Genomic DNA, 7,500 nt, shown 5'->3' with positions numbered 1-7,500 from the left:
CTTCCTGGCCGTTCTACTCAAGGTGGAAGAAGTTCTTCTTCCACCTTGGTTCTACTTCTTGGCTTCGGCATAAGTGCATTCGGTATCGTGTCCGCACACGCTACCGTCACTATTACATTCATGTGAATCGTGGATGAACTCTCAGTGTAGTTAATCTTCACAGCATTAGCTGCTTAATACACCTATACCTACTCACACATTGCATGCATTTCTGACCTTCTGTATACTGAAACTCACTCTTGTACCTCTTTTACTTTATGTACGAGTATCCAACTCTTTCCAGGTCTTCGTCTTCTCTTCCATCCTAACTCATCTGAATTATGCACTCTTTTCCAAATCCTATCATTGACCATTCTTCCCACATGACCAGTTCTCAAAACAGTCTGATCCATCTCATTACCTACACCTCCACTAACCTTTTTACACTGCTTCTATACATTTCCACATTTCTAACCCTTTCAATTCCTATTACGCCTCTCATACTGCGTCCCATTTTGCAACCGCTTTGGAACTTTTTAATTAGTTCTTATAGTTTCTCATCGATATTCCTTGTCACCCTTGTATTGTCTGCAAATATCAACCATTCTACGTTTCGCGGCTCACGGCTCATGTTCTTATCTGAACTTTTGCGCTATACTTACTGTACTTTCTCTTACTTCTTAGATCACTCCATTCATAAAAATATTGAACAGCTAGGGGCCACACATACACAAGTAAGTACTGTACATATACGTTTATATATGCGTATATATATATATATAATATATATATATATATATATATATATATATATATATATATATATATATATATATATATATATATATATATATGCGTGTATGTGTGTGTGTGCTTAGACTAAAATGAGGTTTTTCCCAGTATGGATCTCGCCGTTTTGGTTTAGTGTTTGTCCCTTAACTGCACCCACCTTTTAATCTTTTACATTACCTCCATTCCTGCTTTCTTTCTTTCATTTTCTTTTTTCAGCCTCTAACTATTACTTTTGAGTGGAGTTGTGGGTTTCCCCCCCTGTTTCACGATTCAATCCATGTACTTCATTTCATTTTTTTTATTCATCTATCTTATCTGCCCAGTCACTCCAACTCCCACGTTTTACTGTAGCCAAAGGTGTGTGACTTTATAGCCTAAATTCATGATTTAATTGATCTTAAATATCATTGTCTGGGCGAGCCTTGGGGTTCAGCGTGCATCTTCCATTTTGAAAAGAAGAACAATTAGAAGATGAAAACACCATATCAGCTTTTCCATGGATTTACAGAAACAAGTCAAGAGAATGGTACTCTGTGTCGTCTTTAAATTTAATCTACATAAATAAATTTAATCTACATAAATGACTCATATTTTTATGATGGATGGTCAGCCTAAGCCAGTCTGGAACAGTAGCCTACCTTAATTGAGTCCCCTTGCCTGCGAGCTATTTCCTTCTGGAATGCCCTCAAGAAAGCGTTTCCGCTCAACGGGTAACAATGGGGTCATTGTCCATCGAAGAGTATTGTGGAGACGTATACCTTAACTCTGGTATTAAGTTTTAAAATAATGTTTTGCCTTTTATTTTATTAAGTTTCTTGAAAGTTTAGCTTATTCAGAGTGATTCTTGTAAGGATTTGATTTTATCCATATTGTTGTCGTCAGAGGACTTTGGTTATTTGAGAAAACGATATATAATTTCTCTTCAGTTCTGCTTATTTGTCTTTATTTTTGTATTTCAGCATATGTATTTATAAAAAGAAAATAATAGGGCAGCAGTATAAACTGCATCTGTTAATGCCCTTCACTGAATGGTCGGAAATACTGTCTGACCAGCAGTAGATGAGGCTAATTGTTAACTCAGTGGTGTCACCTTCATAGGACTGCTTACAGATAGGTCTATCTGTATCGAGCGAAGGAAAGGGAAAAGTTTTTAATACTTTACTCATTAAAAATTGATGTTCTGTCCATGAAATGCCTTTGAGACAGGATGGGAATTCAGTTCCCATGTTCAGCCAGAATTTAATGAACGCCAGAAAAATAGGAGGAAGGAATAGCGTAGGGCCAAATAATGCGTCAGAGTAATCTGTTAAAAAATGATAGATATCCTTTCTGTGGTTTGCCGGTGTTTGGATTGAGACTAAATTTGCCTTTTATTATCTGTTATGTTAGGACTGGGTCTATGCAACCAATCTGCCTGGAAAAAGTACTGAGATTTTTTTGTCTTTGTCGTTCTGTATGGGGAACCAGTAGCCAGTTTTATTATTGTAGGCGTTTTCCATTTTTTGGGAGTTTACACTGAGCCCTTGAATTTGAGGAGTCAGAAACTTAAGGGAAGTTTGTAAAGATAGGGGGCAGCTCACTGCAGCCCAGGAAATTTCTTAAAAAAAACTTTCAGGATATTGTAGCCAACCTAGCAATGTACCGAGTACAGGATGAAGCACTTCGTTGATCTTACCTTTGCTCTGCTGTCAATAACTTACCGCACAGAGCATAATAGCTTCACTTTTAATCACAGGAAACCCAAGGTAGTATGTAGCAAGTATTTATGTATATGATATCTAGGTTAGGGACGTTTAATGTACGAGATACGGAGGACAAGAGTGTCGGTCACTCGAGGCTTAGGAAGTGTATGGGTATTTAATTTGAGATCATTTCCTTTTCAGAAATTTTAGCTGTTTTGCATCATTAACATAATATTAATCTGAACTAGTTATGGTAGCTTTTTAATGTTGGTACTGCGATCCATAGTTATTTCCTTTAGTAACCACTTTCCTTGTTAAAAACCAAGAAAATGACATTGCTCATAACTAGTAAGCATTCGGTTACTGAGTTTTAATGAGAACCATAGCCCATATGCAAAGAATTATAACACTGATATTGTGTAACCTACGAGCACTTATCGCATGTTATTGCAGAGTCCATTTGGTAACTATGGAACATCATTATTAAATCCTGCGAACAATTGCTGCTCACAGTTGTGGCTGGGCTTTTATACAAAAGACGTTGAAATAGAGTAAAATTAAATTTTCCACGTTATGACTTCATTTGTTATTTTGTCGCCCTGATTTTGAAATCCTTTGTTGTTAGTAACAGTATACGAAAAATTTATAACTTAATTTTCTCCTTGGCGACTATGAATAATGCTGCTGTTGAATATTTGCAAGAAGCATTCCATGAATAGGATACTTGGTTACTTCCTTTTTATTTCCCCGTTGCGTTGTGAGGCTGGTGTGTCAGATCCATACTTCTTCGACAGTCTTAATCGTTGAGAAGTTGAAAGCCGTTTTAGAACTAGAACGAAAAGGGAATATTTCCTTCCCTTTTAATTAATTTAGTTCTTTCACTAAAGAAATAAACATTATTACCATCGTAGCTTTTTTAAGAACAAAAGCAGAAAAAAGTTAGCCATCAGTAACAGCAGCTTTAATGCCAATATCGATAATGATGATGATAACCTTGACTTTTGGCCAAATAAAACAAAATCTTCCATCAAACGCAGCTGTGGAGTGGCACTCGGGTTTCGAGCTGTCAGAATCGAGTCCACTTTACCTGAACTGTGAAAACACTTCAAGGCAAGACTGGAATAGTTTTCTTTCGTGTCTTTTTCGCTTTTTTATGCGTGTGAGGAAGAGTGGCCATAGACTGGAGTGAGTAGATGGTCCTCATGGAAAGCAGTGTGTGTGTACTTTGAGCTACGTCACAAAGAGAAATCACTTCAAATGAACTCGGCGGACTTCCCTTTCTTTCGGTTTTTGTTTACTGATCGATTTGTGTATGTCGTCATTTATCTGACATATTTTCTTTTTTATTTGGGAAAGAGAAGAGCCAGTCGTTCAGGCAGCAACAGCTAAGGGAGGTGAATAAAAGATGCTGTGGAGGAGAATCCAGAGGAGAAAACTCTTTGTTTTTAGTGCGCATGCTCTGTTTGCAGATGTCCTTGAAATATACATTGACCTCCGGTGCTTCTGATCAGTTTGATAGATTGAGTTATACATTCCTACTGTTGAGAACGACGAATAGTTCATGTAAGCAAGAATGATTTTGTTGCCTGAGAATTTTCTTTTTTTCTTTTTCTGTATTTGTGTCATATCTTTTTAGATCGTTTTTGTTTTCCTTTCTTGTGCAGTCAACTAACGACACTCTGTATCTCTTAGACAACCTGGTAAATCCCTGGTCGGTGATAATACTGACATTAGATGAGAGGTAAGAATAGAAAAAATATCATGCTGGTCTTAAGATTCCAGTTAGTACGCTGAAAGAAACAAAAATATTTTTGAGAAGGTAATATTTTCCAGAACCCCCAAAATTAGGTGATTAGTTTTTCAGAGACGATTGTTTTAGAGCAATTTAATGTTCAGGACATGATTTACGAATCTATGAGCTGTGAGTGTTCACAGGTGGACATTAAGAATTGTAAGGGTTCCCCTGAAATAATTCTATTTTTCCAACATACGTACTACTCACTAAATCACTCACCCGTTGTCTTCCGGTTTTAGATTTGTCTAAGAAGATGCTTTGGCGAACCTGAAGTGATGTTTTTTCAGTGATAAAAACGTTAGTCGGATTGAATTTTATCATTATAGCTTATTGACTTCTTTAATATTCCCTATTTTACATTTAGATGTTACTAAGCGTATTTCCTGGCGTAGATATAAACAGAATGTATTTATTTTCCTTGTTTTATAATCTTTAACTGTAGAGGTTAATAGAGAGAAATACTGACTCAGGAATTACATATATGAAGAGATAATTACCTTTCATATGTTCAGAATGCAAAAATTCACCCAACTCATGTGCATTGCCAAACCCTAAAATTGCCCTGGCTGGAAGGGTCAATAATCGCAAGCACTTGCATATCAACAAATGAAAAATGTAATGTTAATGCACCCACCGAAACCTGACTTGCATTGCTCTCCACTAAACCACCTACTTTATACAGATCCTAATTTTTTTCTTTACTCAAAAGTATAATCCAAAAAGCTGGAGTCTCTACATATTCATGGGTGAACGCCAGTTATCCAAACAAAACATGTAAGTTACCTGTATGCATGTTTGTATATGTGGAATTGTGTGTACACATGTGTATGAAAGAGGCTGCTGGCATGGGTTCCTATTTACTCTGCTAACGGGGGGGAATATTGTTTGGACGCATGAATTACCAACAATTTTTCTTCTCGTATGGGGACTCATTGGAAATGAAGGTTTTGGTAAAGGGGAGCCAAAGGGGAAAACACAGGGGAGATCTAAAGACCCTCCCTGAAATGTTTTAGTATATCGGCGGCGTTTAATTGGACCTCACGTTAAAATCGAAGAATACTAATAGAGGAGGAAGGGACATATATCACACTCTCATTATGTGATTACAGATTTTTCGTTTGTCCTGGAAGGTGGGAACAAATGCGGAAATTTGTGAAAATATTGCGAGTAATGTATAACCCAAGTGACATGCTCAGACACAAACACGTAGAACTCTTTCTGAAGAAAAAATCCAAGGTTTACTTGTCTGTGTATCTGTGTAAGTTGTCTTAGTTTTTATCTCAGTATCACGTAGTGTTATGCATTTACTGGCGTTTGTTGTAAGGAATGTCCTGTAGAGACTTTTTTTTTTATCTTTAGTATAAGTGACATAGTATTTCGAATTCCTAGTACGTGGTACACACTAGTTACTTCAAGCACACTTCATCAGAACCTACCACACAGTGGATATAGGCTTCCCGTTTCCTAAGACTGAAGAAATTTACTCTTGTATTCTTAAGTTCATTAATGGAATAACCATTCACATGCATTAGGGATCTTATGTTCATTTGTATTTGAAAGACATCAATGATTTATTTTTCGGTTCATACCAGAACAGGAAATTATGTATTTATTGATGTTTTATTCGTAAAAGAGGTATTTCCAGCAACTTCTTTAGGACTGCCATACATCTGCTTGTATACATGAACAAGTACACCTGAACAGGTATTTCGAATGCGCTAGTGAACTTACACGAGTCAAGTTTTTCATCGATGCGTTCAGGAACACGAGCTAGCTCCTTGTTCAAGCAAACCTTCACAGGTAGGTTTACCTGTACGTGTGTAACCTTCCTTAGTTTGATTACTTAAGGTATTGCCTTTCACTTAGTTAATTTTCCACACTTGCTTTCTATCCAAATTGTGGTTCTTGTTCAAATTACTTGATGTGGCTATCCCGACCTGTTTTTCTTGCGTTGTTAAGTTAAATTTCTGTTAAAAATTTTAGAATAGGAAGCAATTTCTCGTAGAAATCCCTTACATAAGTTAGACTATCTATGCGCATTCACTCATACTTCACGTGATTGAGACAAAGCCGCATTTTTCCATATTTGCAAGTTTTGCTAATGGGAAAAGTATAACACTCACCGTCTCTTATAGTTCTGGATGGAAATTCTTGTAGTGTAAAAAGAACTACGTAAAATTATGCTTCAAGGCTATTTATTGCAGTTAAGTCTAGAAGATTAGCTTTTTAAAAGCATGGAAAAATGTATTTTGAGCATTATATTATAGTTCGTATATAAACTAGGAATCAGGCAGTTTAGGTTAGTTTATGAGTATTAGACCACTTGTAAATATAACAAATCTAATTAAGGTCAGCGTGGTTCATGTGTCAGGTTGTGATTAAGGGTTAATTGAATAATACATCATTATATATGGGCGATTTTTTCAAGAGCGACTTTTAGTGGCTATATAATATATACAGTATGCTATATGTATATATATACTGTATATCACATATTTTGTTTTGTGGACTAAATTAACATGTTTAGCATCTCCAGGGTGTAGCCTTTTCTTTATCAGACCATTATGAAGACCATCCGTTACTGAAAACATTTTTATTTTGTGCATAAAGGGTGTAAGGTTTATTATTAATGTGTGACACAAGAGAGTCTGCCTTTGAAACGAAAATAAAGACATGACTCTTGAGAGTTACGAGAATATGAGTGCCTTACAGAGTTTTGCATGACTGAAAAACCCTTTTTTTTTTTTTTCTTATTACGGCTGAATTTAATGGCTCTTGAAACTGTAATTTGGTGGAGATACCTGAAACTTCTGTTAATATACAGCCGTAGATAATTAGACATATTTCTGTCTGGCTTGTATCAGATAAAAGTCAGGTGTTGATCGTAATGCTATAATTTTCGTGTGGAAACGTAAGGAGATATAGTTAGGTAGGTAAAATTGTGAAATTTAGCTATTGTATATATAGCTGTGTGGTGAAAGTGAATGATAAGTGAACAGTTATTTTGTTATCTTTAATGGAAAACGCTGAGAAGTGTATTAATTAAAAGGTTAAAAGCTATGCTCTTTGTATGAGACATTCTTCGGGAGATCTAACGGTAATAGTTTGTGTGAAATAATTTTAAATTACTTAGCCTGTTTTAAATGAGAGTTTTTCATTTTGTACTGATGTTAAATTCACCATAGTTATGCACGAACTCGTTTCACATTGTGAAGCCTTTAGTGTGGGATAGCGTTCACGTGTAAAGCACTG

This window comes from Macrobrachium rosenbergii, chromosome 52 (assembly GCF_040412425.1).
Source record: "Macrobrachium rosenbergii isolate ZJJX-2024 chromosome 52, ASM4041242v1, whole genome shotgun sequence".
Lineage (NCBI taxonomy): Eukaryota > Metazoa > Arthropoda > Malacostraca > Decapoda > Palaemonidae > Macrobrachium > Macrobrachium rosenbergii.
This window is presented reverse-complemented; position numbering follows the sequence as displayed.